Source organism: Topomyia yanbarensis, chromosome 1 (assembly GCF_030247195.1).
Source record: "Topomyia yanbarensis strain Yona2022 chromosome 1, ASM3024719v1, whole genome shotgun sequence".
NCBI lineage: Eukaryota > Metazoa > Arthropoda > Insecta > Diptera > Culicidae > Topomyia > Topomyia yanbarensis.
In genome coordinates, this window is record NC_080670.1 from 87,457,143 (window position 1) to 87,482,413 (window position 25,271).

Consider the following 25,271-nt stretch of genomic DNA (forward strand, 5'->3'; position numbering starts at 1 on the left):
TTCTTGTACATGATTCATTGAAGAAGCAAGGAATTTCTAGACAAGCATTTGAAAAAAGCCTACTGCCAAATGCAAACAAATCAAATTTTGATGTTCTCTATTAAAATCCTGGGACAGAACCTGTGGATAGATGTTTTCTTTTTCTTTTTCCTGTTCATTTTATCTCTTGTCTTGCATAGCCACTCTTTCTTCCTCAAATATTTTAAATGGACTGGCTACATTTGACAGTCCCCCCTGACTGCATTTGACGGTTCCCTTTGGCTGCATTTGACACCACCCCCTGGCTACAATTGACATTAGGTTTTTTCGTGTCCACACGTTCCGTCCCAGTTAAAAACTATCTATTTGGCCATGTACATAAACATAACGTAACAATGGATTATGAAGAATTTTGATAATGATTTTATAACAAATTATAAAAGAGCTCGGCTGATATAAAAGTCCTAACTGGCAATACACTTATTATAAAATGATTATAAAGGATTATTGTAACTGATTTCAAAAGGATTATAAAGACAGTGAAATACGTACTCAATGAATTAAGGCATAAGTAGCAGAGTCCTTGCACTTCCTGCTTGTCGAGTGAACAATTCCGACGAAACCACTGCCGCTCTCGCCAAGTATGATCACCGTAATAAGTGCGACGTCAGCGGTATAGTGCCAGGATTAGTCGAGAACAGTGCCAGGACTGACTTGCCAAGAGCTACAAGATTAAATAGCAATGCTTTTTTAAAGTGACCATAGTATAACGTAGAGGCTTTAGCCAGATGATTTATTCAGCAGAATAATACTACGTTCACACTACGAGTTAAAACGTGTTTTAACGCTATCTTGATGACATTTTTCTTGTTGCTAATTATTATAACATGTTTTAACTCTGTAGTGTGAACGTAGTATAAGATAGCAAAATTACCCAAAACATAAGACCTGGCTGCCGAAGTGAATCTACACACATCATCACCTACAGAGGCAAGCAATATTGGAACGCAGCGAAATTCCTCACAATGAATTGATCTCGTTAGGTGAAATTCCAGGAAGTACAATTTTCATAGCACAATTTAGTCGACCGAAATTGTAGTCCTCAGTCGAGCGAGAGACTGATAGAGTAGCAGCAGCTAGGAATTTTCTTTCGAAAGCTAGCAGCGGTTTCGCGTATCCTGCGCTAAGGAGAGAGCGTTAAGACATATCTCCGAAACATGTCAAGTGCTATCAGATGAAAAAAAAAAACGTCGCATCTATGACCAGTACGACAAGGACGGTCTGCTGACCAACGGTTCCGTCCGGTACCACCATAACACACGGCACCGGCGACACAAATATATTCACAACATACTAATTACTTATCCTTCCGAAAAAGTAAATAAATTGACTATGCAATTTATCATTCGCTGCCTAGTTATTTCCTGCCAATTTGAACACGACAGCAGTTGCAGAAAGCTTTATTGCGGTGCAAAAATGATGGCAACTCGGGATATAATATAAATTTACATATAATTTCTCCTCCCTGATATTCTTCCAGAATGTATAATGCTCTGCATTCTTATCACTCCTATCAAATCCTTCTTACTTCTTATCGTCAGTGCCGAGCACTGTTTTGCATTTGCCGGCTAAATCAACGACAATGCGATAATCGTCAATCGACGAAACTTTTGCTGTAATGGAACTTGAACACGAATAATAAATAATTGTTCCATTTGAAACCTTGTTGTCCTCATGTTTGCAGCTATCATACGCTGATAGGCAATTCTGACCAATGGAAACGTTTTTCGGTATGGGCATTGAACGATCATTTCAACAACTTATCATCGACCGAATTCGTTACCTATAAAGTTCAGGTAAACTTCACCACCTAAAAATGAGTAATAAATCGGATCATCTTGTTAGGACTTAACCAAATGAGCAAACAAACAAATGTGTACAAATCCTTATCCATCATCCAGAAAGCAATCGTTTTATAGCTCAATGCTTGATCTTACGATTCAGCATATGCCACCGGGTTTTGCATCCAGCGCCGATTGGTCAATGTATGAACCAGGGGTGACATTACGCATCTCGAAACGAAAGGTTTATTGTATTCAAGCTTGTGTGAAAAGGTCGATTCGAATTGGTTGCATAATGTGGCACCAGGTTCCCATTGTTCCAATCCTCATCCCTCTTGAGTTGATAGTCTTTCAGCATCAGCATCGAAAGTATTCAAGTAATGTAAATTTTAAAAGTCCATGTAAACAAGTCTTAGGTAAACAAGCACACTGAACTGTCAGAAAAGTGAGGTTATACATTTTCATGCAATGCTCTATGTTTTTCACAGGTATATGAATGAATCATTTCAGCATCAGTGATGCCAGGTCTATTTAAACAATAGCCTGCAGTGAAAATATAAAAGTCTACAGATCGTTACAAAAATCTTCAATAAATTTGACATAGAAATGTAGTATGTATATATTTTAAATGATCAAAAATGTTGAAGGCTTGTGTATAAATTGGCTGGCATAGGCTTTGTTCTGCTAAATATTTGTAATCTGCAAAACATCTGCAGTGAAAATGCAAAATCTGCAGATTTACTAATATATATGCAGATCTCCTTTTAGTATTCCCCACAGGAAATTCATCCAAATGGTGCAAAAATACGGGGAAACAAGGCAAGATAGGTATTCAGAATATGGGGTTAAATGAGCAGCTTGCACTATTTTTGATTTTTTCAATAGTTAGAGGTACCAAATCATCGCGGCAATCGGCAGTAACGAATTGGGGATAAAAAGGAAGCATCCTATCATATAAAAATTTTTGACGAGAAAGGTCTATTTTGTTTTAATCCTCTCTTAACGTATCTAAATCGTTTATCTATACTATTTGGCCACTTCGCAAGGTTTTGAGGGATAAATTGAGGCTTCTTTTGTACTCATCAATCTTCAGGGCATCAATCGGTTTTTGCTTAATAGCTTCTTCCACAAGCATCAGATCGTTGTGCAGTCTTCTAGACTTTGTTTCCTTGACAAATTTCCTATAAAAACCAGACATCTGTTTATTTTTAGAAGATAACGGGCGACTCTTGGAAGAATTAATTTGCAAAAGACAATTTTCCCATACGAAATCCTATGTAAACTTTAAACCGTGGCCACAAAAATATAGTTTCACCGATCGAGCTAAAAATTTGCAGAGTTGTTCTGGGAGCTAAATGGGACCCAAAAAGTTACTCGGAGGCAAATTTTATTTTTTTCAGATAACCATGTCCCACTCTAGTACACATCGACAGTATTATTTTGTAATTGTTTCTTATATTTTAACAATTTTGAATGCACCAAAAAGTGTTTAGCAATTCTGCATTGTTGGTGTAGGTCGCACTTCGGTCAAAATTTGAACTAGTTATAGCAATACACTGCTGGTCAATAAAATAGGTGTGTGATAGATTATTTTGTTTTTCTCTCAATTACGCATACCAAGTTGCAGCAGTCTCAGTCACACCTACCGCACACAGAAGCCTTGGGATCTGTCAAGTTACTAGTGGGTTGTTGGCGTAGATTATATTTGCAATCTTTGTCAAGATGCAAAACAAGACTACCGCAGGCTTTTTCGTGTGGTCAATATAATAGGAGTGTGAAATATATTAACGTGTTATTATTTCACATGATTCCATTATACGTTTTATTTGGTGAAGTTTGAATTCTGCGTGTTAATAAATGTATTCAAATGTTGAATAAGTCAAAGATTTGTTATAGAATGGGTCGAGCATCTTACTGTACTCAAGTAGAACGAAGTACAGTGCTAAGAAATTTTGTTCAAGAAGATAAGACGTAAAAATAAATCGCGAATACACTGCGGTGTTCCGAAAACTTCGTTACAAATGCCTTAAAACCTTTGAAAAAAGGAAACACGCAAAAAACCCAAGAAAACATCTACAGCAGCTGACCATCGTATTGCAATTTTAGCGAAATCTGATCCATTCGCGTCATCCAAAACCAATTCAGCACAAATTGGAAAAGTGGCAGGTCCGAGAACAGTTCGCTGTAGGCCGTAAAATTCCAATCTTCCAGAAAGAATTGCTAAGAAGGTTCCACTATTTCGAAGCCAAATCCTTTGAAGAAAAATGCAATTTGCTTTTCAACAGCGTTAATAGGCCTGGTTCAAAAGGAATCAAAAAATGGCGACATATCCTTCGGAGGGACGAATCAAAGGTAAACCTGTTTTCCTCCGATGCACAACGAAACGTTAAACGTCCAAAGTGTAAACAGTTTGATCTGCGACACACGCAAAATATGGTAAAGCACGGAGGCGAGAACAATGAGGTTTGGAGCTTGCTTCTCGTGGAATTGCGCAGGTCCTATTCAATGTCAAGACAAATGGATAAAATTTGGTTGAATAAGGGAGTTTACACAGGTTACTAGTTGCTAAAAATGTTGAAGTCTTAAAATCATTGGATTTGAAAAATTTTAATGCAATGGATTACAATACACCTATTTCATAGACCAGGTACTTTTTTAGATTTCATAGAGAAGAAAGAGTTACGATAAAGCATAACATTTAATTTACAAATAAAAGTGTTCTTTTTCATATTTACGACTGTGTCTAACTATAAAATATTTGAATATAGAAATATTTTTAGAGAAAACTCAAAATTTCATGTATTTTTATCTCACACCTATTTTATTGACCAGCAGTGTACTACCCATGATCGCATAGTTGTCCCGTTTTCTATGGGATTTCCTATCTTTATGGGACTGATATGCGATCATGGGCAGTGTATATCTGTTTACATATACTTGAGTGACTAACCTTGAAAAGAAATATTCCGCTACACAAACGTTGGAAAGCATCTTGAATTGGCGTCAATTAATTTGATCAGTCATAGACAAAAAACCTTTCTTTAATATTTAAAAAGCTTGAAATACATCTGAACGCTAATTTTAATTTGAACATTATAATGTGCTTTTTGCTAATTTCACATTTCCCGCGAATAAAAAAATAAAAGTCTACGTAGGCTTTTGGCGCGGGGGGGGGGGGGGTTAGTAAAAGTCTACTAAGGTCTACTAGGGGGGAGGGGGGTTAAAAAATCTCAAATTTTGGTCTACGTGGTTTATGAACGGCTCCAAAGTCCGATTATTGCTAAAACAACGATTAACACGTTATTGTAAAATAATAATATTTAGCAGTTTGCAAAAAGCTCTTATAGTTGCCTGGGCAATGATGTGAAGAAGAATTGTGCAAAATTCAGAACGATTGGTCCAAGAAATTTTGTCTGCATCCAGTATCAGGTTCAATTTGTAAATTTATAATTGTCAATTCATTATCAGACAGATGGCAGACTATAAGTAGTAAATAATTATAATTTTTATTAATTAAAATTACTGGACTTTTGGTATTCCAGGCATGATTGGATAATCGTGCTGATAATTTGAATTGCTTCATTTTCAGCAAAGTAGGTCTGCCAAATTCTATATGCATGATTAGTAGACTAGTTGGGTAGGATGGTATAATAAGCCCCACCAGGCTAAAATTTCAGATTTCCATTCCATGGACGACATAGTTATCTGAAGCAAATAAATAATTTTTATGGCATTTTTCATGTGTTGCAGAACAGTAACTGATACAAACTTTTCAAAAGATGTAAGCTTCCACTCTTTTTCTATAAGCATTTGATTTAATTTGGAACAGTCAGATTTGGCTGAACTGACAAACTACTAAGTGTAATGTTAGAGAAGCTATTCAAGCCCTTGGAGTGGCTAGCGCCTAACAATACAACTCTATAACGTTCTCGATAGTATGCACCATTATTAGCAAAAAAAAACTTTTTAGTCAATTATGGATCTTAAATAATAAATTGTTTAAACGGTTACTCCACTGTAGAATTTTAAAACAATCGATTTTTTATTTATTATTCTAAAATGTGCTTTAGGATGTAAAAAATTATATCCCAAAACATGGAGAACGAAAACAATTCAAAAATATAATTTTCAATTTTGCCGCAACGCTTCTTATGTATAACCCATGTGTACTGCAAACTTTAACCGCGTTTTTCTCGAAACCACTGGCCGGAAATGTAACTCGAGCAAATGATTTTTGGTAGTTTTGAAATTTTGACAGTACATTCAAAATTGATTTTTCTAGTCACGTACGCAGGATTAAATTTTTTATTGCTTACCTTTTTATTGATTAACGATTTTGTCACAGAGAACAGACATCCATGATCGAACAAAAATATTTAAAAAACGTGTGTAAACATTTGAATTAATATACTAAAAACACCAGCGCCGCCACACCAACCTATCCCAACTATCCGTCAAATCGATTCCGGAACCGGTTCGAAATCCTGGATGGATTCTGCATGGAATCTAGCTCAAAGAAAACAACCGATTCCGACTCTATCGGTTGACGCATTTGAGCTGGAATTCATGCTGGAAGTCCGAATCGGTTCCGGACTAGTTTGACTGGGTAGAGGAATAACCGCTGTCAATTCTGTCGCACTCAGCCACAAAAAAACATGACGACAGTAGCGCACCTGGTTTAGATATCCAAACTACCTTCGAAACCGTTAGAGATTTTACACAAGTTGAATGCTGAAGATGGACGTCTGTTCTCTGTGATTTTGTGTAGATTTTTATGACATTCTCTACGTTTTTTCACTCAAAACTGCGCCATTTCGCTTAAAATCAAAATATCGAAAAATCCTATGTACATCGCTATTGACATAAGGAATCAGAAAAACTTTAGTTTTTGGCGCTAGGTAAAAAATCACGGGAGATAGATTTCCGACCGTGGAACCCTTCCAAAAAAAACGCGCATGAGGTGAAAATGCTGCAGAGCCGCCATCTTGTGATGAAATTGCTCGAAAAAATTATTTTATTTGATACAATACTTATGTTATAAATCCCATTCAACAAGATGTCGATTCACCGTTTTATTGAGCAATAAAAAATTCTCGATATAATCAGACTATTAAATGGCATAAACAGTGAATTTTAAATTAACTTTATTGTACAGTTTTTTAACATAGCCGTTTATTGCTGATCAGAACGCAGCAATGCAAATGGCAGCATCATGTTACCGGAAGAAGACAAAAATATGCAAAAATTTGTCATGCTTCTCTTGCATACATTTCGTTATTTTCAATCCGCTCTTGGGCTTTCTTCTGGATAAATATCTCTTTGCTCGCTATAAAGATGGCAATAAATAAGCCAGTTCATCAGGTAGGAAAGACAAGCACTGTCGAACTACACTAATAAAATAAAATACCAATTAATGCGTAGAAAACTACGCATTTTCAATAAAAGTGGAACAACCCATTAAGTGGGTAAAGAGTTCGTATCCATAAATGAATACAGCTCTTGTACGTCAACTTGGGTATGTTTTACCCTTTTTTTTCGCAGAACTGTTACAACAAAACGCGTGAAAAATATCCATTCATGAAAATCGCGCCAGAATGAAAAATACTGTCAATACAATTATTTCTGAATTAAAAACGCTTTTAATCCACCTAACAGTGTGATGAGACATTTCTTATAACTCTTATCACTCTCTTCGGATATTATATCGTTTGAGAACATTTAGAACTTGATGCTTCGCGATGTTTTTGATAACACATACTACATGGGATAGTGGCAGGACTCAGAGAATCGCTCAAATCAGCATAGGACAACATCAGTGCTAGAAATCTCAAACCAAATCAATGGGAAAGCGAAAAAATGGCCCATAAAAAAGACATACCAACGAATTATTGTTAATGCTCTGTTAATAAAATATCTAAATTGTGGTGGGAAAACTGAATTTTCCTAAAGGGGTTATATATTGTACTGAGCCAAAAAAATCGAATTTTTTTTGAATCGATTTGAAGTTTATACTTTACTCAAATTTCCAACGCGACTGAGAACTAAGAAATCAACGCTTTTTCTTGAAAAGGGCGATACTAGCAGTGATACCATTCAAAGAAAATCAACAGTGAATATTTCCAGACTTGGTTTTATTTCATATTTAAGAACTATTGTGTTTTTACATCCTAGATTACATGATTCAGTGATCGAAACCCAAAACTTCATGAAGTATTTGAAATGATTAAATTAAAATTTGTTTTTGCTATTGAAATTGACAAAATGATAGTATCGCCCCTTTGGAGATTGTTTACTTTTTCGATCCCACCTATCAGCATTGAAGTATCGCCCTTACGGTTTTTAACAATAACTACCGTTCTACACCACCGATTTCGTCCGTATTTTTTCAATAGCGATCATTGTTACTATTTACAGCTGGTATCAGCTTGATAATCCTAAAAAAATAAGAAAATAACAGTTTCGCCTCTAAACTGCAAGCAAAAAAAGTATCGCCCTGTTTATTTGCATGGAGCGTGGAGGGCAAAACTTTAAATAAACAAACAAAAATACAGTTTCGCCCGTTGTATTTTTTGCTTTAGTTTAAGAAAGCAATAGGTTTGTTCCAGTACCAGGAGAAACTGGAAGTACCCCGGAGCAAACACGGAGAAAATCGTTCCTGTACTATCTTCTTCTCTTTTTTCTTCTTTTGGTGGCAAGCCGGAGTGAAAGAGAGCAAGAATTTTTTGCTCCGGAGCAACAGGGAGTAACTTGCATGTACTGGAACAAGCCTAATATCGTAGAATCAAAATTTTTAGGTTAATTTGTTGCGTTTCAAAGCCCTCATTCGCATGTATGAAAAAAGCCTTATGTTTACATTTGTAAGTATCGCCCTTTTCACAAAAAAGCGTTGAAATGAAATCGCAGCTTCTGATATCACGCTATCTCTGAAGTGCATGCGTGCATAGTTCCAAATTTTACTTTGACATCGACTTTTTCTAAAGGTGACTTCCCAGTAGTATCCTTGATTTGAATTATTATCGCTAATCCTAATGTCAAAGAACAAATAAAAACCTCTCGAAAACGAACCGTTTGGGAAAATCATCATCATTACTGGAATTTTCATTTTCACGAAACTTTTCGATAACCTTCCGTCACTTGGGTAAATGCACTGGGTGCACAGTGCTCTGAAAATCTAGCGAAATCGTCTTAGGGCACCAGCGGGTCTAATTCAGAGCTATCTGCGCGGCGAGTTTAATCTGTAAAGAATACTAAAAATTAATTTCTATTCCATAATTTTCAGTTCAGCAATTCGAGAGATCGTGCTCACCGCAGGCCATGAAAAATAGACTACGTTGTGAAGCGATGGTCACTATTTATTAAAAAATCACGGTTAAATAAAAAAATACACTATTAAAAAATTTCAAATAGTTTATAATTTTCACAAACTTATTAGGAAAAATTGTTTAATAAGCTTTCGTAATATTGTGTAGGAAAAAAGCTGAAAATTTCAGTATTTTCTCTATCTGCAACATATAAACCCTTAAGTATACAAATTAATTGGTATACGAATTGGAATAGGTTCGCCAAATTTTGGAAGAAGTCATTAAATAACCCTTTGAAAACTACCTAAAAATTGTTGTAGCTCGATGCAATAAAAAATCCCCAAAAATGAAATGTACCTATTAATGTGAAGCACAGTGACTAATACATACAGACCCATTTTTATTAATCTCATGGTGTATTTTAGGCTGACAAAATGGGGACATTGACTAAATCGGGCAATTTTTTTCTTTATAATAAACTGAAGCTGTTAAAATATTCTTCCCGTCCCTTAATGTAGTCTGATAACTATCTCTGATTATGATGAACTTTTTATTTTTGCATATTTCCATCTTCGTGATAAGGAAAACATGCTCAAGAAAGGATTTACTCGAATTCAGTCTTGTTCGTCTGCTAGAGCCCATCAAACATATGTTCATATTTGGCTGATAAAATCGGGGTTTCAATGTATTATAATAGATATTCAGCATTCGAAGAAGTTTCTTGTGAACGAGTGTAGAACGACTTTGTTTCTACTTACTTGAAGTCAGCGGCGTAGCCAGAAATTCGGTTTTGTGGGGGTTTGATGAAATTCGATCATACTGTCCAAACGGCATAATTCCGAAACCGTAATTTTTGAAGTTTTAAAATTATGCAGAATTAATTTTTCAGAAAATAGTGACAGAGTTCGTGTCTTTAGCGAAATTTTTGAGACTTTATTGTAGTCATGAATATTAACCTGAGAAAATTCACCATAAATACTTCTTGGACTATATACTGTCAAAATTATTTTATCAAATGATGCGCTGTTTAACGTTTGTAAAACTCATCGAAGATACTAAACCTCCGAAATTGGTGGTTTCAAAATGATGCTATCTTGACCTTAAATTACTGTTTTTAAACATTTGACCTATAAATATAATTGGTCATATAACAAAAATTAAATGCTCATCAAAATCGATCAGGAACTGCTAGAGTCGAATGGAAATCGTCATTTTTCATAAATTTCTCGCTACATTCGGAAAGTGTTATCCTCGTTATTAATCATATTACGTTTTCGTCTCAACTCGACGCATTCCCAAAATAAAAACCTGTTTTAATCCACCTAGTGGTGCAATTGTGCTTGTCTCATTTGTCCAGACTACGATTCCATGGCTGGTTATGTTCAATACAATGGTGGAAATGAATATTACATGTTCAGTACGATTTGCACATACATTCAATGGATCGACAGCCACGATCTTGAGATACTATGTGATACTGAAACATCGCTTGAAACCAGCGGCAGATCATGGAGAAAGATCCGGGAGGTCCAGGTCCTGCCGAAATTTTTCAATTTTTCAAATTTTTGAAGATTTTTAGGGTGATTGCATAACCTTTCTATATGAGAAAGGCAAAAATGTACCAAAGTCTAAAAAAGTCAATTTTTGTCAAACATCTCAATATTTCATGCATTTTAAAGTCATTTGGCATCAAAAATACAAATATGATTTTTTTTTTCATTTCAGTTTATATGGGGATTTGTTGCGTGATTGCACTCTTCAACTCGTAACCCCGGAACCGGAAGTCCAATCAATAAAAAAATTCAATAGCAGCCGATGGGAAGGTTGTACCTTTCATTTGAGACTAACTTTGTGCAAATCGGTCCAGCGATCTCTGAGAAACAGAGGTCACATTTTTTTCCACATACACACAGACATTCTCTGGTCTCGACGAACTCAGTCGATTGGCATATGACACGGCCCTCCGGGTCGGGATTAGATTGACGAATTTTAGAGTGAATGAGAAAGACAAAAACATTTTTAGCAAATGTTGAATGTTATGCATTTTTTTTGGTGAGCAGTTCTATGTCTCATAGACATTAAATCAATTTTAACTTCGCTTCCTATTAAATAAAGACCCTTATTACAGTACATCTCTACAAAAACGAGCTCAATTTGAAAATAAATCTGAGGATTATGATTATTTTCTATTGGAATGTTTTCAAGCAGGAATTTGATATTGATGCTATTAGACAACTGTGAAATCAAGACCAATAGATCAGTTACATATCAGGAGGACCCCATTCCGACAATTTATCAATAGTTCTCATGATGCTTAAAACAACAGGTCATCAAACTACGGATCAGATAATTGTTATTGTAATATTGAATTAAATCCGTCTGCATCAATAAATTTTCAACTTCAATTCAATTTTTTTTTTGGGTGTGGCGGGGGGGAGGGGTGGTTGTATGGTGGTCAATCCCAAAACCTTCTCTTGGCTACGCCGTTGCTTGGAGTTAATTATTTCGCTTCTCATTTTCCGATATGTTTCAGATCGATCCGATGGTTATAAGTAAGAAAAATTGCAGTCAGAAGGTTCGCACAAATGAACATTTTTGCACTGATAAGTTATCAAGTTCCTTCCAGACAACTTGGAAGTGTTCGGTGATTATTTCTAGCGGTTGTAGATACAAAAATGAAATACAAAATTCGTTTTATCGAAACACTGTTTGGCTTATTTCAATGGATTATTACTATATTAAACAATAAATAGGCGACAAAGAGTAATCCACAAACAACAAGCCATAACTTTTAAAGTATTCAAAAGAGATATTTGAAGTCTTCAGTAAAGTTATTCGCAAAAGTAAGAGCTACAAATTTGCTGAAGGCATCATTTCGATATAATCACTTCCAAGAAAATTTGTGAAAATATCTCACTCATAGGGTGATTAATCAGCAAAAGCACAATACCAAAAGAAAGGGCATATTGCCTGCATTATATTCTTCGGAGATACTATTGACCTAAAATAAGCCGTTTTGGCGTTAATAATAGATTACATGTTTTTGGTCATATTTCTGGCAATGGGAAATGATAAAAATCTTTCGTCCGCATTTAATGTTTAATATCTCTTTTGATAATAGTCCGATTTCAACAATCTATAGCTTGTTCGAAAGGTATTTGTTAAAGCTATCTAAAAACATATAAATTGTTAATCTATTTTGTCAATTTCGGCAGATAATTTAAAAAAAAACTGCCAAAAACGCCATTTTTACGCATTTAATCATTCATATCTTGGAAACTAAACATCAGAATCAAAAACAAATTAATAGCGTTCATACTGTTTTTTAGTTCTTTCATTTAAAATTGGTTTGGATAAGATCGGTTCAGCCATTGCTGAGAAACACGAATGAGAATTTGTCCGTTACATACACACACAGAGACACACACACAGACATTGTCCCAAATCGTCGAGCTGAGTCGATTGGTATATAAGACTCGGCCCTCCGGGCCTCGGAAAAAATCTTGAAAGTTTGAGCGAATTCTATACATTTCTTTTATAAGAAATGTAAAAAACATAAAATAACATTCATTTCACATTATTGTCTCCTTAACTACCCTAATAAACATCTTATGATCCAAGAGCCTAACGACCTGTTCAGGGTATAATCCAAACAATATGTGGAATCGTTGGAATATATGGGTTAAAGTTCGCGTATATTTTTTTTATTAGGGTACTTAACAAAATAAAACCGCCAACTGGATATATTTTTAATGCCTGGATCTTTTGGCTGCTCTAAAAATGCCAAACGCATATTTGCAACATCCTCAGTAGTTACAGTAGCCGTTTTTTTATGAGCATTGCCGAAATGTTCCGTTTCCGCAACGTACTCAGATGCAGGCCGGTAATTTGCAGCTTCCGCTACGAACCTTAGTTTGCAGGTTAACTCGCTTAAAATAATTCTTAATGACTTTTCACTCATTATTAAGATCAGTATATCCACAGAGAACAGACATTCATGATCGAACAAAAATATTTAAAAAACGTGTGTAAACATTTGAATTAATATACTAAAAACACCAGCGCCGCCACACCAACCTATCCCAACTATCCGTCAAATCGATTCCGGAACCGGTTCGAAATCCTGGATGGATTCAGCATGGAATCTAGCTCAAAGAAAACAACCGATTCCGACTCTATCGGTTGACGCATTTGAGCTGGAATTCATGCTGGAAGTCCGAATCGGTTCCGGACTAGTTTGACTGGGTAGAGGAATAACCGCTGTCAATTCTGTCGCACTCAGCCACAAAAAAACATGACGACAGTAGCGCACCTGGTTTAGATATCCAAACTACCTTCGAAACCGTTAGAGATTTTACACAAGTTGAATGCTGAAGATGGACGTCTGTTCTCTGTGGTATATCCATTGACATTATCTCATCTAGTAGTTGTGAAATGAATAAAAAGCACCAATTGTTATAAGCAATAAAATACCTATTTTTTGACAGCTCATAAAATGGGTAAAGTTATTTTACCGTGTTTATCTACCCGCATCTTTTTATTTCCTCGTTCTTTCCTTCTCTCTACACGCTTGATTCCAATTGCACATCAAAGGGTTACAGTAGAGCACGTTTGGATAAATTGAGATCTATTCAATCAATTTAGATCAAAGTTGTTTTTGTGAATTAGAAACAGAACTACATTAAGAATTGTTTTGATTCTTTTCTTTTTGCTTATCGCTAAGAGAATAAGCGGGACCATTTAATTTGGTCATATAAATCGATAACATATTTTCACGAATGATTGCCCATATATCTATTGTATCACACATCAAAGAAAGTAAATAACGGAAGAAAATTATTGTTTTTAGAGGATAGATCCAAACAAATGACAATTGGATATAGATCGTAAAATGCAATATTTTATGAATTTACTTACACTGGTCGTTAGCAAATAGACCTTTCTCGTCCGACCTAACCCCCTTTTTTCTTATTTTTATTCAAAAGACTACACATTTTTAAGAATATTTCCGCTGAAATGAGACTTTTTAGAGCTATCGTGATTTTTTAATGATTTTTTTAAATTTGAAAAATGCAAGAATGTTGAGTATTTTTTTCACCTTTGCAAGAATGGTGGGACTCAAAATATGTGTTTGGGCAGCACTGTTTTGTATATTTTTGCTTGGCTTCCTGGCAACGCGGCAAATGAAGTGGTGAGTCGCGGTACAAAGTTCATTGGTTATGTAAACAAACTAAAGTGAACCTCTCGGTGGAGAACGTTGCATGGTAATGTTTAACCTCACTTTTTTGACAGTTCAAAGAGATTGTTTACATGATCTTGGTGTTTTTGTTGATTCGATCATAGTATGAGAAACTTGGTTTGGTTCGCTGCCAAATGTAAACACTTTCCCAACAAGGTCGCTCAGCTATATTTTTTAATTGATGTCGGCATCATACATTGTTCCGTTAAATTTAGCATTTTTACTTTTCTTGTACATGATTCATTGAAGAAGCAAGGAATTTCTAGCCAAACATTTGAAAAAGGCCTACTGCCAAATGCAAACAAATTGAATTTTGATGTTCTCTATTAAAATTCTGGGACAGAACCTGTGGATAGATGTTTTCTTTTTCTTTTTTCATGTTCAACTCTTGTCTTGCATAGCCACTCTTTCTTCCTCACATATTTTAAATGGACTGGCTACATTCGACAGTCCCCCTGACTGCATTTGACAGCTCCCCCTGGCTGCAATTGACATTAGGTTTTTTCGTATCCACACGTTCCGTCCCAGTTAAAAATTATCTATCTGGCCATGTACATAAACATAACGCAACATTGGATTATGAAGAATTTTGATAATGATTTTATAACAAATTATAAAAGAGCCCGGCTGATATAATAGTCCTAGCTAGCAATACACTTATTATAAAATGATTATAAAGGATTATTGTAAATGATTCCAAAAGGATTATAAAGGCAGTGAAATACGTACTCAATGAATTAAGGGGTGTGTCTGATGTTAACAATATGCGCAATCAAACTAAATAAAACAGTATACAATTTTTAAATAGAATTATAATGAATTCGACCAAAACTTCTTTTGCCTTTTTCTCATTTTCAAATGTTTGAATTTAGATTATTTTATCGTTGTTGCCATCAATTTCGTTTGGTTTGTTTTGTTCACAATGTTAGTCGCAGAGCATTTTGGTGATCTATGGCAATTGATGACCTTTACACCCCATACTAGGTCCGCTCCTGTTGCAGCTGTTTCGCCCTGTCCGGCACCGAGTCAACCGATGGTCCAACCTGCGCCGCACTCGTCTGTCGCTATGTCAATGGCAGGGACTTGGATTAAAGGCTAAAATTTCAGCTACGGTTGGTGGTGTTGCTGCAATCGGTTTGCCTTCGGCCACGTTGGACATTCGGCTAACGGGAATATTCAGCGATTCCGATTCGAAGGAAGCAGCGCCAGTAGCAGACTGCTTCGGTTCAGCAATACGCTCCGGTATCGGACGAAGCTAACACTCCGACAGGACGAAGGTTTCAACGAGGGGCTCAGGCATAAGTAGCAGAGTCCTTGCACTTCCTGCTTGTCGAGTGAACAATTCCGACGAAACCACTGCCGCTCTCGCCAAGTTTGATCACCGTAATAAGTGCAACGTCAGCGGTATAGTGCCAGGATTAGTCGAGAACAGTCTGACTTGCCAAGAGCTGCAAGATTAAATAGCAATGCATTTTTAATGTGACCATAGTATAACGTAGAGGCTTTACCAAGATGATTTATTCAGCAGAATAAGATAGCAAAATTACCCAAAACATAAGACCTGGTTGCCGAAGTGAATCCACACACATCATCACCTACAGAGGCAAGCAATATTGGAACGCAGCGAAATTCCTCACAATGAATTGATCTCGTTAGGTGAAATTCCAGGAAGTACAATTTTCATAGCACAATTTAGTCGACCGAAATTGTAGTCCTCAGTCGAGAGAGAGACTGATAGAGTAGCAGCAGCTAGGGATTTTCTTTCGAAAGCTAGCAGCGGTTTCCCGTATCCTGCGCTAAGTAGAGAGCGTTAAGACAGATCTCCGAAACATGTCAAGTGCTATCAGATGAGAAAAAACGTCGCATCTATGACCAGTACGACAAGGACGGTCTGCTGACCAACGGTTCCGTCCGGTACCACCATAACACACGGCACCGGCGACACATATATATTCACAACATACTAATTACTTATCCTTCCGAAAAAGTAAATAAATTGACTATGCAATTTATCATTCGCTGCCTAGTTATTTCCTGCCAATTTGAACACGACAGCAGTTGCAGAAAGTTTTATTGCGGTGCAAAAATGATGGCAACTCGGAATATAATATAAATTTACATATAATTTCTCCTCCCTGCTCTGCATTCTTATCACTCCTATCAAATTCTTCTTACTCCTTATCGTCAGTGCCGAGCACTCTTTTGCATTTGCCGGTTAAATCAACGACAATGCGATAATCGTCAATCGACGAAACTTTTGCTGAAATGGAACTTGAACACGAATAATAAATAATTGTTCCATTCGAAAGCGATAACCTTGTTGTCCTGATGTTTGCAGCTATCATACGCTGGTAGGCATTCTGACCAATGGAAACGTTTTTCGGTATGGGCATTGAACGATCATTTCAACAACTTATCATCGACCGAATTCGTTACCTATAAAATTCAGGTAAACTTCACCACCTAAAAATGAGTAATAAATCGGATCATCTTGTTAGGACTTAACCCACGAGCAAACAAACAAATATGTACAAATCCTTATCCATCATCCAGAAAGCAATCGTTTTATAGCCCAATGCTTGATCTTACGATTCAGGATATGCCACCGGGTTTTGCATCGAGCGCCGATTGGTCAATGTATGAACCAGGGGTGACATTACGCATCTCGAAACGAAAGGTTTATTGTATTCAAGCTTGTGTGAAAAGGTCGATTCGAATTGGTTGCATAATGTGGCACCAGGTTCCCATTGTTCCAATCTTCATCCCTCTTGAGTTGATAGTCTTTCAAAGAGCATCGAAAGTATTCAAGTAATGTAAATTTTAAAAGTCCATGTAAACAAGTCTTAGGTAAACAAGCACACTGAACTGTCAGAAAAGTGAGGTTATACATTTTCATGCAATGCTCTATGTTTTTCACAGGTATATGAATGAATCATTTCAGCATCAGTGATGCCAGGTCTATTCAAACAATAGCCTGCAGTAAAAAAATAAAAGTCTGCAGATTGCTACAAAAATCTTCAATAAATTTGACATAGAAATGTAGTATGTATATATTTTAAATGATCAAAAATGTTGAAGGCTTGTGTATAAATTGGCTGGCATAGGCTTTGTTCTGCTAAATATTTGTAATCTGCAAAACATCTGCAGTGAAAATGCAAAATCTGCAGATTTACTAATATATATGCAGATCTCCTTTTAGTATTCCCCACAGGAAATTCATCCAAATGGTGTAAAAATGCGGGGAAACAAGGCAAGATAGGTGTTCAGAATATGGGGTTAAATGAGCAGCTTGCACTATTTTTGATTTTTTCAATAGTTAGAGGTACCAAATCATCGCGGCAATCGGCAGTAACGAATTGGGGATAAAAAAGGAAGCATCCTATCATATAAATTTTTTTGACGAGAAAGGTCTATTGATAGCAAAAACGTCAAGGTGGCTCGTACTCCAGTTGGAATCGTAGGGGAGGTTAGAGATAGAAGTTCTGTATCAGGTGAATCGCCACATAGTGTGGCCTTATGTTGTAGTAACCTGGAAGTCTTAAATGCATTCACCCGAATTATTGGGTCACGATGATGATGATGCGCAGCTATTTGAATGCTCTGATTACCAGTCGAATCAAATAGTCTCGAGAGATGAAACACCCAAATAATCATCTTGTCGAACTGAATGAAATGGTAGTGTAAATAGAGAAAACCTTCCATGATATCGATCCTCAGACCATACACAAATTGTATGCAATCGAAGATGTGCGTTCTGTGCGCCTTTAAACTGATTTCTAACGATCAAAGATTAAGTATCGTCTACCATCAAACACGCAAGTTTTCTGTAAGTTTTTGTCTTCAAATCACCGCCGGGCCCGAGGAAGACCACCCAACGTCACGGTTCGAGATGTGTTGGCAAGCCGCGATGTCCTCTATATGTCCCTTCGTAAAAACCATCAATATCCAACTTTAACTGCCCCTTTTTCCTTATCATTCTCAGAAGCCCTCTCTTCCACCTGTACCATACCACGATGGTTTGATGCGACTCCAAGGTGACACAAAACATCCCTGTCGAATGAGCCAACAAACACGGGACCTACAGCACGAACATCACACGCACAACTCGAAATGTAGCCGATCAACATCTGAGCCGCACTACGAAATCGTCTAGAGAAACCCCTGCCATCTTGAGGAGGATCACCCGGCGTCCCAGTACATGATTCTTCCTGATGAAGGCCACCCTGATTCTGTAATCCATCCGTTGATCTCCCGAAGCCTGAAACTGAAATAATGTTCTCCCCCTGCCATCTTTGTCCTCCCTACTTCCCCTGACTCTTATACACAGAAGTAACACCCCTCCCCCCACCAATATCTTCACGAAGCATTTAGCTCTAAGGCACAAATCCCCGACTATGTACGGGGAACGTGCCATTTGAGCCAATATATTCTGATTCTGATTAGCTCTTCCTGTCTTTTCTAGTTATAACTATTATATTATATGATCTCGTTGAAAATGCCCAACTCTACTACTACAGAAAACAACTCTAATTAATGTCTCCGAATCTTTACAAAATTTAATCACGCCCGCTAGTTATTTCTACTTTTAAGATAGTCGTAAAAATTTTCCCCCTTAGTTAAACATTATTTGCTCCAATAATCTCATTGCTAAAAATGTCAAACCATATTACCATAAAAACTAAATGACACCCCTAATCTTACGAAAATTATATTACCCCCATGTGTATATGTATAGCTATAAATTAGCCTTAGTTTGATTTCAAAAATCAATATGTTATCCCCTAGTTTTAAGTAATTTAAAATGTAAAACAAAACAAAATTGGCACCTTTAAGCTAACGCAAACCTGCCTTATCAAATAAACGAATTAAAAAAAAATTATTTAATGCAACATTTTATTTTCGATTAATGTAAATCTTCAAATTATCGCAAAGCAATAGAGCAGCTTTCTAAGGATGAATTTGTCTTACCGACATTGCAAACTATATCTTCCCACATTTTGATGAACGACTAATTTCGATGGCTGGGAAGGTTTCCTAGAACCTACGGACCCACACAGTTTCTACGATTTGCATCAGCCTTCGCGGCCACTCTACTGCAACCTAGCTCTACGTTGGTTATTTTACCGGAAACTGGAAGACTATGGCAAGAGCAGTAACCAATTTCAGTATTGGTTATTGTATTTGAGCTTGAATCCATTCAGGATTCCGAACCGATTTGTTCGGGGCAATCGCTCTGCCCATCAAAGTAGGGTGAAGTTTAACCAGGGCTCAGAGAAGAGTGCTATCAGTCAGGGTGCACAAGCGATTATCACTATCACTGTTGATAGCATGATGGTCATTTGTTCAGTTGTCGCAGCACCGAACATCTCTGAAAGTAAAAACACCAACAGCCACTGCTTTTCACGATCGACAGCATTCCATCTGATTCAAGCTTCAAGACTCGCGGGCTCTCAATTCTGTCCACACTAGTTTGGAAAAGTTTGCATTCGTGAACTAAAATAACCAAAGATTGTTACCATTTAATAAAAATGAATGAATAAAAAATATATTGTAACATACGATTTTTGAATTTTTTCGTGCCACAATCTTCCAATGTTGTTATGACATTTGCGTTGTTGGTATTAGTGATTGCACTGGCTCCATCGACAAAATTTTCGGTGCCAAATCTCTGCCCCGAAATTGCACTGGAATTGTACTTTTTTATTGCAGTTCCAATCAATGGAACATGGTGTCGGTGTTTTGACAACAATGCTGCAAGAAAAGTGCAATTTCAGTGCAGAAAACTACACCAGTTCCTTCAATCGAAAACTCTAAAAGAGAACACAGTCCTTAGGCTTTGGCAAAGTTCAATGTGAGCGTTCTGGAAACGTCTTTTCCATCTATAATCGTTTTGCCCGTGATACGTACTAGAAATTTTTTTGTTATTTTACCAACTAACTAACTTGTTCTGTTATTTTACCAACTAACGAGACCAGAGTTATAACACAACTTGTTTTCATAACAAAGCAACACAACCTGAAAAATTTTGTTTTTTCTTTCTGATAGGGAATACAAATCAAGTCAAATAAAAAGAATCAATAACCTGTTCATAAGAAACGGTTCTATCGTTTGATTCGTTTATTTACCAGCCGCAAGCCAACCTGTTACTCAAGAACCAGTCATTTGGCTGCCTCCGTTGAGCGGGTTTATTCACTTTTGTCTCGACTGACCTAGTTTAATAAGAGCTATCTGCTACGGGCTCGAACACTCACCGATGTAACATACCACCTTCTTCGCTACTTTTGAATCTTATGCTTAAATAACTCTGCCTATTTAGCGTTTAGGGTTCTCATGCCAGCAGCAAATAAATAGAATGAATACAAAAGCGAAACTTTCCTCACATAGTTCTCGAATGCAATCGATATTTTTGTCATTTGTGTGTCAAAGTATTATATTACCAGACAGGCATTTCAAAAAATGTGGTGAAAATATATTTTTTGCGTAACTCCAAAGCATCATTAAACGCACCATCGCGATGAAAATTGTATTCTTTTAATTAATTATCTTATATAAAATTTTAACAGAAGAACAAAAAACGGTACGCAAAACTGATCATCTGATTCTTCAAATTATTACGCGTAGTGTAAATGCGCTCGTTTGAATACGCTTAAATAAATGATTTATTTACGAAATGATAATGGGGAAACTTATATATTTTTGGAAACTCCACCTATTTTTCATCACTGTTTATTTTTCGATTTGCCATCACATTATATTATATATTTGTTAAAAATTGCCTAAAACGATGCATTATTTTCAATGTGCATCAATTATGTTTTTGCCTTTTATGAAATAAATAAAATTTTCACTTCGTGACTCTTCCAGTACAATTTTTATTGTAATTTTCCTCCCTTGAAGGGGTTAAATGCATTTCATGATCTGTACATCATATTGACAATCTTGTTCTTTGCTGCCAAATAATTGCGATTATGTATCCATTTTCCGCAAAGGCAGAATTAATTTTGGGTACATAGATGCCTATTTTACTCAATAGGAACGCTCTGATGTTGTTTTTCGTTCCATTGACGAATGCGGTATGAAGATGGTATTACATTCCGTAGCGGAATTTGCCCTTCTATTTCGAAAAGTCTCGCAACTGATTCTGATGGGATTTTCGATTGATTGTCACCGGTGTACTGCCCATGATCGCATATCAGTCCCATAAAGATAGGAAATCCCATAGAAAACGGGACAACTATGCGATCATGGGTAGTGTAGTGTAGTGCACTGGTTTTGCACTTTCTAGCAGAAGTATCAATGAAACATACCCAGTTTTCTGCACTTCTGCTAGAAAATGCAAAAACGTTCCAGTGCACTCCACTACACCGGTGTCAATCAATCGAAAATCGGATACATCACGACATTATATGGCTAATGTTTTTAGGGTGATTAATCAACAGCTATCTTTGAAAATGGGAAAACCTCGGTTATGCAACTAGTTTTTCAAATCTTATTTTCATGCAAATAATTAAGCAGTCTTCATTTCGTTATATTCTAAATTACACACATGCTCTTTGATTTGGGGGCATTGTAAAGAAACACGTATTCGCCGGTTGATGCCAATCGAGCTGACATTTCTTTAGACTGAGCAAAATAATTTCTTTGTTTAATGTTTATTTGACTAACTAGGAATCTAGTCTACTGGGTATTTAATGCGCGATTGTGTATGAGGGTTGAGAATTAACAATGCGCAAGAAGAATTCAAAACCAGTTACCATTTTTCGGCAGTCATATCAGCACGAAGAACAAATGTTTTATCAAACTCATTGGTTTACGTTTGGTCTTCTACTGGCGAGGCCTATAATTGAGCATTTTTTTCAGGAATACAGCATCTACTGGATATAGACACTTTTTGCCTTTCTCTTCTCAATAGAAAGGTATTGCAATTGCTCTGAAAAGTGACTGTCAACCGGAGGCCCGAAGGGCCGAGTGACATATACCATTCGATTCGGCAAATTGTGTGTGTGTGTTTGTGTGTGAGTGTGTATGTGTACGCGAACACAATCTCACTCACTTTTCTCAGAGATGGCTGAACCGATTTTCACAAACTTAGTCTCAAATGAAAGGTGCAACGTTCCCATAGGCTGCTGTTGAATTTTTAATGGATCCGACTTCCGGTTCCGGAATTACAGGGTGATGAGAACGATCACACAGAAAATGTTGATTTTAACAAATTCTGCAATGAATATATAAAGGTGAAAATATTTCCAAAATGTGGCCACATCTGCTCGGATTTGTAGTACTGGCTTGGTAGTCACATTGGCCACCATCGTCGATTCCGGAAGCCCCGGTGGAAGCACCCAAAATCTGAATAGCAAACACATCTGTTTATCGGAGATGGCTTAACCGATTTAACCGATTAGTGTCAAAGAAAAGTTGTTTTGTCCCTGTAAATGGCTATTAAATTTCATCCCGATCCGGCTTCCGGTTCCGGAGTTGGGTTGGGGCGTGTGATCACAAAGAGAATTCCGATTCAGACCGATACCTCGATGAAAGCAAAAAACGTAAAAAATTCGCTAAAATGTCTTTCAGTCAACTTACATTTGCAGTTCTAGGTCACTGACGGCTAACTGAACTTTCGTTGACTACCTTGACCACCATAGACGGTTCCGGAAGTGCCCGGAAAGAGCGGCCATCTTTCAAAATTAACGAACTCACATCAGTTTCCCGGAAATGGTTGGTCCGATTTTCACAAACTTAGTCCCAAATTATCCCCACAGATGTCTATAAAATTTCATACGGATCGCTTCTACGGCTCCGGAAATATATATTAAACCGTCCGGTCACATATGAAATTCCCATATAAACCGGAAATTTTTTTTTTTTTCAAAGGGGGACCACATGAAATTTCAGAAATTGAATTCGTATTTTTGATGCCAAACATCCTTAAAATGCATGAAATGTGGAGATTTTATGGCATCGCGAAAAAAAATTTTTTTGGTAAAAATCGACTTTTTGGGACTTAGCCGATTTCGAACCTTTTTGCCTTTCTCAATAGACAGGTATTGCAATTGCTCTGAAAGCAGATCTTCTAACGGAGGCCCGAAGGGCCGATTGAAATATACCATTCGATTCAGTTCGTCGAGTTCGGCAATATCTATGTGTGTATGTGTGTGTGCTTTTTAAGAGCAGTAAAATTTTTTTTAAGAAAACCCTGAGACAGGTAAAATGTACAAAATCCCTAATGTCTCAGGGAACGGGCTTTGGGCTGCCATCACCCGACCACGCTAAAAAAACTTAATTTAAGTTAGGTCTTGTGCCCTTAACGCACAAAGTGGTTTAGTCCAATTTTTCCCTTTTGGGAATTTATTGCATACTAACAGGCGTTTGGTTCTTAAACCAAAAGACAAGAGTTCGTCTTCACTTTCTCGTCAGCAAACCAGAGCTATATTTGCTTCCCGGGAAATCACTCGGGACATGTGGCTTTAGGCGTTTACATTTGTCGTGTGAACTGTTTGGAATTTTTTGTGTCTAACTAGTGCTAATTTGGGTACTAGTTTTAGATACATCGTCTAACTAGACACCCAGATGGTGCTAGTTACTGACGAGATGAATTCGAAACACAAAAAAGCAAAACTTAATTTAAGTTAGGTCTTGTGCCTTTAACGCACAAAGCGGTTTAGTCAAATTTTTCCCTTTTGGGAATTTATTGCATACTAACGGGCGTTTGGTTCTTAAACCAAAAGACAAGAGTTCGTCTTCGCTTTCTCGTCAGCAAACCAGAGCTATATTTGCTTCCCGGGACATCACTCGGGACATGTGGCTTTAGGCGTTCACATATGTCGTGTGAACTGTTGGGAATTTTTTGTGTCTAACTAGTGCTAATTTGGGTACTAGTTTTAGATACATCGTCTAACTAGACACCCAGATGGTGCTAGTTACTGACGAGATGAATTCGAAACACAAAAAAGCAAAACTTAATTTAAGGTAAAATGTACAAAATCCCTAATGTCTCAGAGAACGGGCTTTGGGCTGCCATCACCTGACCACGCTAAAAACCACTGCTCTTGCCCAGAACCTGATTCCTCCCCGGCACTACCTTACGGCATTACTTCGGGGAGGGGTTTTTATGTGTATAGCATACACTGTGATTCAACTACTTACTAGTTCGTTTCATTCGCAGGGTTACAGCGCCACTTCTTGACACACCAGCAATTCTCCACCATCCACACAGACTGGCAATTTTTGCATGATAGTCGGAAAGCTGACTGTGAGTCGAGACTTAGTGCTCCTCCCCTACGAAGACAACCTGGGCGACAATCTTCAGATTGTCTAGTTCACCGAACGCTTGGATTCCTTTATGCCATTCAGCACCACGACTCGGCTCCCTTGTGCCAGTTAGCACCGCAGCTCCCTTTTCGTACAATTCATCGCCATTTACTCGTTAAGCTCCCGACTTGTTCGCGAACTACTAGTCTCCTACGGTGGACTTAGCCTACTCCGACGGAAAGATCCCCGGCGAGAGAAGTTCTCCCGAAGCCGAGCCAGCCAGTCAGGTGTCGAGGTCAGTTCGGCGATTCCGGTGGAGCAAGGTGTCCGGTTCGCTGATGGTGTCTCTTCGCGGTCTACTCAGTCTGGTCCCCGGCGGTGAATCTAGCTCACGCCAACGAAGAGTTCCCCGGCGAAGGAAGTTCTTCCGATACCGATTCTTCTTTGGTTTTAGCACCACAATTTCTTGAGCGCTTAGGTTCCCTCTCGTTCCATTTCGCTCTACTTTCCCGATGAGCCATTCAGCTCCCGCCCTCACTTGTTCGCGAACTACTCGGTCTAGTCCCCAACAATGGATCTAGCCTGTTCTCCTGAAACCGAGCAGTAGATTTCTCCTCATACCGATGTTCGTTTATGTGAGCCATTTAACTCTCCGCTTCGTCC

The 25,271-nt window shown here is 37.4% G+C and overlaps 1 long non-coding RNA gene across 2 annotated transcripts; it reads right to left on the reverse strand.

The window, feature by feature from the left end:
- Nucleotides 1–19,155: 19,155 nt before the first annotated feature.
- Nucleotides 19,156–20,744, reverse strand: LOC131694180 (uncharacterized). 2 transcript variants are annotated; one of them, XR_009306427.1, is made up of 4 exons: nt 20,443–20,744; nt 20,320–20,375; nt 19,920–20,266; nt 19,157–19,853 (listed from the first exon to the last, which is right to left on the reverse strand). It is a non-coding gene; the product is annotated as an uncharacterized LOC131694180 (long non-coding RNA). The 2 variants fall into 2 exon arrangements; XR_009306426.1 differs by having other exon boundaries at nt 19,156–19,853; nt 19,920–20,375.
- Between the last annotated feature and the right edge of the window lie 4,527 nt (nt 20,745–25,271).